Source organism: Pleurodeles waltl, chromosome 3_1, assembly GCF_031143425.1.
Source record: "Pleurodeles waltl isolate 20211129_DDA chromosome 3_1, aPleWal1.hap1.20221129, whole genome shotgun sequence".
Lineage (NCBI taxonomy): Eukaryota > Metazoa > Chordata > Amphibia > Caudata > Salamandridae > Pleurodeles > Pleurodeles waltl.
Window position 1 is genome coordinate 1,439,640,841 of NC_090440.1, and position 8,792 is coordinate 1,439,649,632.

Below are 8,792 nucleotides of genomic sequence, written 5' to 3' on the forward strand. Positions count from 1 at the left end.
CTTAATTGTACTATTCAAACCCCAAACTAAGCCACATTGTGGAAATTGTTGGACTTTGGGGAGCTCAGATTTAGTATTCCTACTCCAAACATAGCCACATGGGGAAGGTGTTGGATTTTTCAGACCTCACAATTACAAATCCTCTCCAAAGTAAGCCACACTGGAAAAGTGTTGCACTTTAGGGACCTCAGAACTACTATCCATACTCCAAACTTAGCCACATTGGGAAAAGTGTTGGAGGTCAGATTTGCTGTTCCCTCTCTAAACCAAGCCACATTAAAAAAGTGATGGACTTTGGGGTGGCAGATTTACTATTCCCACTTCAAACTCAACCACATTGTCAAAAGTATTAGACTCTGTAAAGTCAGATTTACTACTCCAACTCCAGACTTGGCCACCGTAGGGAAAATATTGGACTTTCCTCAGGGGTCGGATTTACTAGTTCTAATCAAAACTTACCCCAAACGTGGCTTGTTGTTAGACTTTCGGTACGTTAGATTTACTGTTAACTATTCAGACTCCATACTTAGCTGCACTGTGGAAATTAATGGATTGTTTGTACTCCAGCTTAGTATTTTCATTTTGAAACTTAGCTACATTGCGTAAAGTGTTAACTTAGAGAAGGTCAGATTAACTAGTTCCTTTTCATAACCTAATAACATATGGGTGGGGGTGTTGGGCCTTGGGAACCTCAGATTTACTATTCCAACTTCAAACTTAACCACTGTTGCATTTCTTTTCAGGTTGAAGCCAAGTCTTTCTTTCTACCTTGCCTCGTTTGTTGCCGGCAGACACCGCAGAGGGAGCCATGCTGTCAGGAGGAATTGACCAGACTGGCGGGGGCTGCAGCATAATGGAAGGGTGATATGAAACGAACGGCAATCTTTTCCATGAAAAATAGCTCCATGAAAGGCAACTATATACAAAAACAAGGCACTGGGTTTGATGTCCTGAGGAGGCCAGATGTTGGAAGGCCGAAACGCGTTGGTGGAATGTCCTTGAAATTTTGGAGTAATGGAACAATGGAAATGAGATGGTATTGTGTATAAACATTGGGAGGAAATGCCCCTAAAGAAAACAATACCAAATACCATTACCTCACGATATAAGACTGTTTGCCGGAAGAAGGTTCAGCAGCTTATTTAAAGAAAGAATGACTTCAGTGCTAAAAATTATAAAAATTATTTTTCTTTCTTTTCATTCATTTTAATCATGTGGTTTTAGGATGTTGGTAGTTTATTGGTCACTTGTCCATTTGTATAATGTCTGGAATGTAGTAAAGCAGTTATGTGTACAGTGGTGATCCCCATGCAATTCCACCCTTGGATATGAGTCAAACAGGGAAACACAAAAACATTTATAAAAATATATCAGAAATAAAAAAGACAATAATTCTCCACAATGATTAATTGATGTTTTCATTTGGAATATATTGATATGTATAAATCTATCCCCTCTGTATATCGATAATGGTGTATTGAGATTTGGCCTAGATACGGTTGGGTTACCGGGCCTCCCCTTAACCCCTTCGCTGCCAGGCCTTTTCCCCCTCCTGTGCCAGGCCTTTTTTTGCCTATTTGGGGCAGTTCGCACTTAGGCCCTCATAACTTTTTGTCCACATGAGCTAACCAAGCCAAATTTGCGTCCTTTTTTTCCAACATCCTAGGGAGTCTAGAGGTACCCAGACTTTGTGGGTTCCCCTGAAGGAGGCCAAGAAATTGGCCAAAATACAGGGAAAATTTCGTTTTTTTCAAAATAATTGGAAAAAGTGGCTGCAGAAGAAGGCTTGTGGTTTTTCCCCTGAAAATGGCATCAACAAATGGTTTGCGGTGCTAAACTCAGCAGCTTCCCAGCTTTCAGGAACAGGCAGACTTGAATCAGAAAACCCAATTTTTCAACACAATTTTGGCATTTTACTGGGACATACCCCATTTTTGCAATTTTTTGTGCTTTCAGCCTCCTTTCAGTCAGTGACAGAAATGGGCATGAAACCAATGCTGGATCCCAGAAACCGAAACATTTCTGAAAAGTAGACAATATGCTGAATTCAGCACATTCTCCTATATTTGGAAGGCAAAAATGTAGAGAAAGACAAGGGGCAATAACACTTGTTTTGCTAATCTATGTTCCCCCAAGTCTCCCGATAAAAATGATACCTCACTTGTGTGGGTAGGCCTAGCGCCCGCGTCAGGAAACGCCCCAAAGCGCAACGTGGACACATCCAAATTTTTGGAAGAAAACAGAGGTGTTTTTTGCGAAGTACCTACCTGTAGATTTTGGCCTCTAGCTCAGCCGGCACCTAGGGAAACCTACCAAACCTGTGCATTTCTGAAAACTAGAGACCTAGGGGAATCCAAGATGGGGTGACTTGCGGGGCTCGGACCAGGTTCTGTTACCCAGAATCCTTTGCAAATCTCAAAATTTGGCTAAAAAAACACATGTTCCTCACATTTCTGTGGCAGAAAGTTCGGGAATCTGAGAGGAGCCACAAATTTCCTTCCACCCAGCGTTCCCCTAAGTCTCTCGATAAAAATGGTACCTCACTTCTGTGGGTAGGCCTAGTGCCCACGAAAGGAAATGGCCCAAAACACAACGTGGACAGAACATATTTTTTCACAGAAAACAGAGGTGTTTTTTGCAAAGTGCCTACCTGTGGAGTTTGGCCTCTAGCTCAGCCGGCCCCGGGAAGGGGGGGGGGCAGAAATGCCCTAAAATAAATTTGACCCCCGCACCCCCCCCCAAGCCCACCCTGCCCCTGCCCGGGAACAACCCCTGCCTACGGGGTCGCTCCCCCTGCATGACATTGGCGCCAAAAAACAAATCCCAGGTGCCTAGTGGTTTCTGCCCCCTTGGGGGCAGATTGACCTAAAATCGGCCAATCTGCCCTCAAGGGGGGCAGTAATGGCCTAAATACAATTTGCCCCCCAGGGGAGCGACCCTTGCCTGATGGGTCGCTCCCCATCTCTAAAAAAAAAAAAACAAAAAAAAAAACACACAAAAAAAATTTACTCTGGCGCCTAGAGGTTTCTGCCCCCCCCGGGGGCAGATCGGCCTAATATTAGGCCGATCTGCCCCCGGGGGGGCAGAAATGGCCTAAAATAAATTTGCCCCCCAGCCCTCACCCCCCCCCCCGGGAGTGACCCTTGTCTACGGGGTCGCTCCCCCTGCGTGACATTGGCGCCAAAAAACAAATCCCAGGTGCCTAGTGGTTTCTGCCCCTTGGGGGCAGATTGACCTAAAATCGGCCAATCTGCCCCCAAGGGGGGCAGAAATGGCCTAAATACAATTTGCCCCCCAGGGGAGCGACCCTTGCCTGATGGGTCGCTCCCCATCTCGAAAAAAACAAACAAACAAAAAAAAACACAACAAAAAAATTTGCCCTGGTGCCCTGAGGGTTCTGCCCCCCCCGGGGGCAGTTCGGCCTAATAATAGGCCGATCTGCACCCAGGGGGGGCAGAAATGGCCTAAAATAAATTTGCCCCCCCAGCCCCCACACCCCCCCCCGGGAGCGACTCTTGCCTACGGGGTCGCTCCCCCTGCGTGACATTTGCGCCAAAAAACAAATCCCATGTGCCTAGTGGTTTCTGCCCCCTTGGGGGCAGATTGACCTAAAATCGGCCAATCTGCCCCCAGGGGGGCAGAAATGGCCTAAATACAATTTGCCCCCCAAGGGAGCGACCCTTGCCTGATGGGTCGCTCCCCATCTCTAAAAAAACAAACAAACAAACAAAAAAAAAAAAAAAAAAATTTGCCCTGGTGCCCTGAGGGTTCTGCCCCCCCCCCCCCAGGGGGGGCAGAAATGGCCTAAAATAAATTTGCCCCCCAACCCCCCCCGGAGCGACCCTTGCCTACGGGGTCGCTCCCCCTGCGTGACATTGGCGCCAAAAAACAAATCCCAGGTGCCTAGTGGTTTCTGCCCCCTTGGGGGCAGATTGACCTAATAATAGGCCGATCTGCCCCCAGGGGGGGCAGAAATGGCCTAAAATAAATTGCCCTCCCCCAGGGAGCGACCCTTGCCTAAGGGGTCGCTTCCTTTGCGTGAAATTCACGCAAAGAAAAAACTCCCTGGTGTCTAGTGGTTTCTACCCCCCTTGGGTGCAGATTGGCCTCATCAAAATAGGCCAATCTGCCCCCAAGGGGGGCAGAAATGGCCAAAATATAATTTTCCCCCAAGGGGAGCGACCCTTGCCTAAGGGGTTGCTCCCCACCCAAAAAAAATAATAATAAATAAATAAAAAAATAAAATAAAAAAAATGGTCCCTGGTGCCTAGAGGTTTCTACCCCCCCTGGGGGCAGATCGGCCTAATAATAGGCCGATCTGCCCCCAGGGGGGGCAGAAAAGGCCTTCCCGAAAATATGCCCCCCCTGGGAGCGACCCTTGCCCAAGGGGTCGGTCCCTTTTGTCAATAACAGTAAAAAAAAAAAAAATCCCTGGTGTCTAGTGGGGTTTCAAAAGCCGGATTGCAAGCAATCCGGCTTTTGAAACCCTCGGAGAGACTTCAAAGGGAAGGAAATACTTTTCCTTCCCTTTGAAGCCCCTCCGGGCCTCCCCAGTGATTGAAAGAGAAATGCTTTTGCATTTCTCTTTCAATCGCGCTGGAAGCAGAGCTTCCAGCGCGACTAGGGAGGCCCCTGTGACAAATCAGCGCGCGCTTGCGCGCTGACGTCACAGGGGGGGTGGGGGGGTTCGGGGGTGGAAGGTGAAGGTCTTCCCCTTCCATCCCCGACTTGGGGGGGAAGGGGGGTGCACGGGGGGCGCGCTAGCGCGCCCCCAAGTTCCCCTGTGCCATGGACGAGATGATCTCGTCCAAGGCACAGGGGAACTGTAGCCTTGGACGAGATCATCTCGTCCAAGGCACAGAACAGGTTAATGGTAGAGACACAGTGGGGAAAGTGTTAGACTTTGGTCAGATCAAATTTCTAATTTCCGCTCGAAACCTTAGCCATTTACATGCGGCCTCCAGGTCAACAGCAGCACTGTAATGCTGTTTATTTGACTCCGCATTGGCACTAAAATTGTAAAATAAACAGACAAGTATTTATTTGGCGTCTAATTGAAGTTAACGAAAAGGAGTAACTAGGGTGTTCTGGAACTCTTAACTTTAGAAACACCTTCATTATAAATGACATCTTGCAGCAAAAATATAAAAGTATTATCTGTGTGAAATTCAAACATTGCATTTCATTAACCTGCAGAACCATTTCGCCTTAGTACACAACATTATATCACTGCATTGAGAAGTATTTTTTAAAGTCATAGTTTCAAACATGAATTTAGAAACTTTCATCCCCTTCCATCCCCCACACCCTGACAACAATGTGAACTGTGAACTAAAAGGCAAGTCAGTTGTTATGTGAACTCTTTGGGAGGGTTGGGTTTCTATAAAACATGAACAACATTATAGTTTATTAAATCAGACACAGAAGGTTTTATACAGCATACATCCTGAAGACATATTTCAAGGTTCTTATGTGTGATGATGAAGAAAAACGAAAAAAGGAGGTAAAGTGAAATAAAACATTTGCCTAGGATCACACAATTTGGTTAAGTGGAGAAGCCGGGATTTATACCCAAGTCTCTGGTTTTGTAGTGTGGTTAGTTTTACGTATCCTTTGCGCATTATCTTCAGGCCTTAGGCCTTTGTGCACTTTGCCCTGGATGTGTTTTATTCATTTGCTGGCAGCTTAGAGCCTCTGTGCACTTTGCTCTAAATGCTTTTTATTAGGCTTCGTACTGTTATTTTTCAAATAGCCAGTTCTACGGTGTTGTTTTTTATTCATATCACACTGTTTTGCCTACTTCAGCACTGGAGTTCTCCATAACATATTCACTCTGTGCTTCAGTCTAGGATACAGTCTGGTACATTGCCGATAGACGTGGTAGGAGTTTAGATTTGGCATTCCTGCGTAGGGACATTTTGTGATCACGATGACATGTTAGTTATAAAATCACTTCCTTGTCCCAATAAACGCAAGAGGGAGATTCCGACCAGGGAACCACAACTAGACGCTGACTACTTCGTTGCAGATGCTGAACCAGATCACAGGCCTTTGCTCAGGTATGAGGGCTGATGTCTCCCCAGTGATTCGGAAAGGCAAGCTAGAAGCTTAACATGCTGTGCTCTAAATAGAACAAGCAGAGGGAGAGTAGAAACTGTTAGGCACTATGATAGCTTTGTTCTTATGTTTTACTCTCCTGGTGACTATTTCAATCCTACTGTGTTGTATTGTTCTGGTTATTGCGGCTCACGCCTTATTAGCTAAAATACAGTAGTTTTATTAAAACATTATATAAAACTTATACTGTCTTTGTCATTTGTATATAAGATCATATTGTAAATGAGAGAGTTGGTTTGGATCTGAGTGACCACGACTTCCCTGAGAAGTTCTAAAGATGTCATGCGCTCGGCTGCCCAATCATTTCTTCCCCGTGGGAAAAATGAGGCACTGCTAGTTAGCCGGAGCAAAAACCGGATTTAGGGTGACAGAGTTCTTTACACGTGGGTCAGACTCAGTCCCCCACACCGTTATCGATCCTGCTGCCTAGAAATCCAGTAGTCTCATTTAGGATAATGAGAGTCCACGCGACATGGCGCCGCCAACGTTTGGTCTGGCTCTAATATTTAGGTCCGACTGACTCTCTCGGTCTCATATATATTTTGACTCCTCGGTTCCGTACGCGGAGATGTCCTTGGGGCTGAGGGTTTCCGCCACCACGGGATAGGTACGTCCTATTGCTTAGTGGTTGGTTGTACAAGCTTGAACTTTGAAAGGAAAAACCCTGATATTGGTGTGCCTTCTCTGACCCAGAGCTATTTTTTTTAACAAATGGCGAATCCTAATGTAGTGAATATAGCAATCAATATGCGTCACCCGCTCACAGGACATCTGATAGCACATGGACTGACGGTCCAGGGGGGTCCGGTCACTTTTGTGGTGGACGCCCATGCAGCCTATAGGACAGAACTTTTTTATTCTTGGGTCGTATTTCCAGCAGTTGATGGGGGAACAAATACTTTTCACGAATACACTGTTGCGAATGCCCCTGGACAATACAGGGCTTACGCATACTTAGAGATACCTTTATCTTATCAAGAACACCATAATTGGCTTGATGGCGACCTCCCACACACAGTAGCACAAGTAAGGTTAGGTCCACTGAGTAATGATGGTCCGACCTGGCCTTTATTGGCTACTTACACACCATATCCTGCGGTTGCAAATTTGGCAGTGGCTGACGTGCGTCGTTTATATATAGACTTAGCAACTACATACAGAAGACTGGTTCAGTTTGTAATGCAGGCATTAAATACTAATGCAGCGCGTGCTGCTCCGGCTCACCCACAAGCAGTGGTTCCGGGTATCAATCCGGCCACTGTACACTCAGTTATGGGTAAGGTACCGGCTAAACATGAGGAGACTCCATTTTGGCTGGCGCAGAAAATTAATACGCTGGAAGCAGTATTTCCCCATACGGGACCTCAGGATAAACATAGAATATTGACGATGTGTTTGCCGTATGGGATGGTTCCTCCGGTGGACCTTTGTAACACCTGGGGCACGGTGTTTGCCGCGCTCTACACTACAGCACACGGTACACCGACATTAGCTAATTTACCGGAAGTGCTTAAACAAATTCAAGATGAATATGGGGCTGCCCCTGCCTTAGATTTGGGCATGCAGTTAATGGGCAATTTTGCCGTGGTTTCTTCTATTATTTTGAGTAATCTCAAGGGAGAGGCAGTAGCACTAGCAGTGCGAATGCGTCTTCGGGATGTTCCGCAGATTGATCAGGAGCGGGAACTTCCGAGGATAATAGCAGAGACCTATTCCAGTATTGGTTGCGATAGCCTAGGGGCTAGACCGCAAAAACCCCAATTGCAGGGTAAAAATAAAGATAATGCTAAACAACAGCAACCTGAGGGTACAAAAAAGCGCTGGGAAAAGAAACAGCAAACACCTAAAAAAGATGGGGGACAGTCTCCGCAACCGGAGACCCCGCAGAATAGGTATAATCTCAGGAATAGGGATAATTTGAAGACGCCTGATAGATATCAATATACTGATACACGCCAATCTCGTTCCTTTCAGGACTCCTCAGAGAAGAGAAGTGAGAGAGGTGGGCGGTCAGAGCGGAGGACGGAGTACGTGAAAACGAGACAGGATTCACAACGCTCGGCGGAGGTTTCTGTTAAACAAGAAGAGAAACCGCTGCAACAAAAACAGCAATTTAAAAAGAAGAAAGTGGCAGCAGTCTCAGTTAGACATGCCGCTCAAGAAGAGAGTTCTCTTGATGAACAAGACATGGGCGTTAGCACTGTTAGACAGCGCGGCAGAGGTCACAATAGTTCGCCTGAGTCTTCTAGAGCATCTGGAGGTGAAAGCAACTGATGACTTCATACAAGTCGAAACAGCGGATATGCGAGTCTCTGATCCTGATAGAGTATATCAAGTGACTCTGCGATTAGAAGGGGACATTGACCGCATTGTACACGCCATCTTTTGGGACCATGTGGTAAAATCATATGATGTTTTGCTGGCCGAACAGGATTGGCCACCTGACTTTGTTTGCGACTGTCCGGTTGGGGAGGAGGTTATTGCACCTTCCTTCTCACCACTTGTTCCGAGAGAACTAGCGGAGTCCTATAGTAAAACATGGGCTCTAGCACAGGCTCCCGCCCTATATAGAAATAACGTGGGGTGGGATAGACAATCACCTTATCATGTAATTCCAATAAAGGGCGAACCTCAGCCACAGCCGCAGTATCCTATCAAATTTGAGGCAAGGGCAT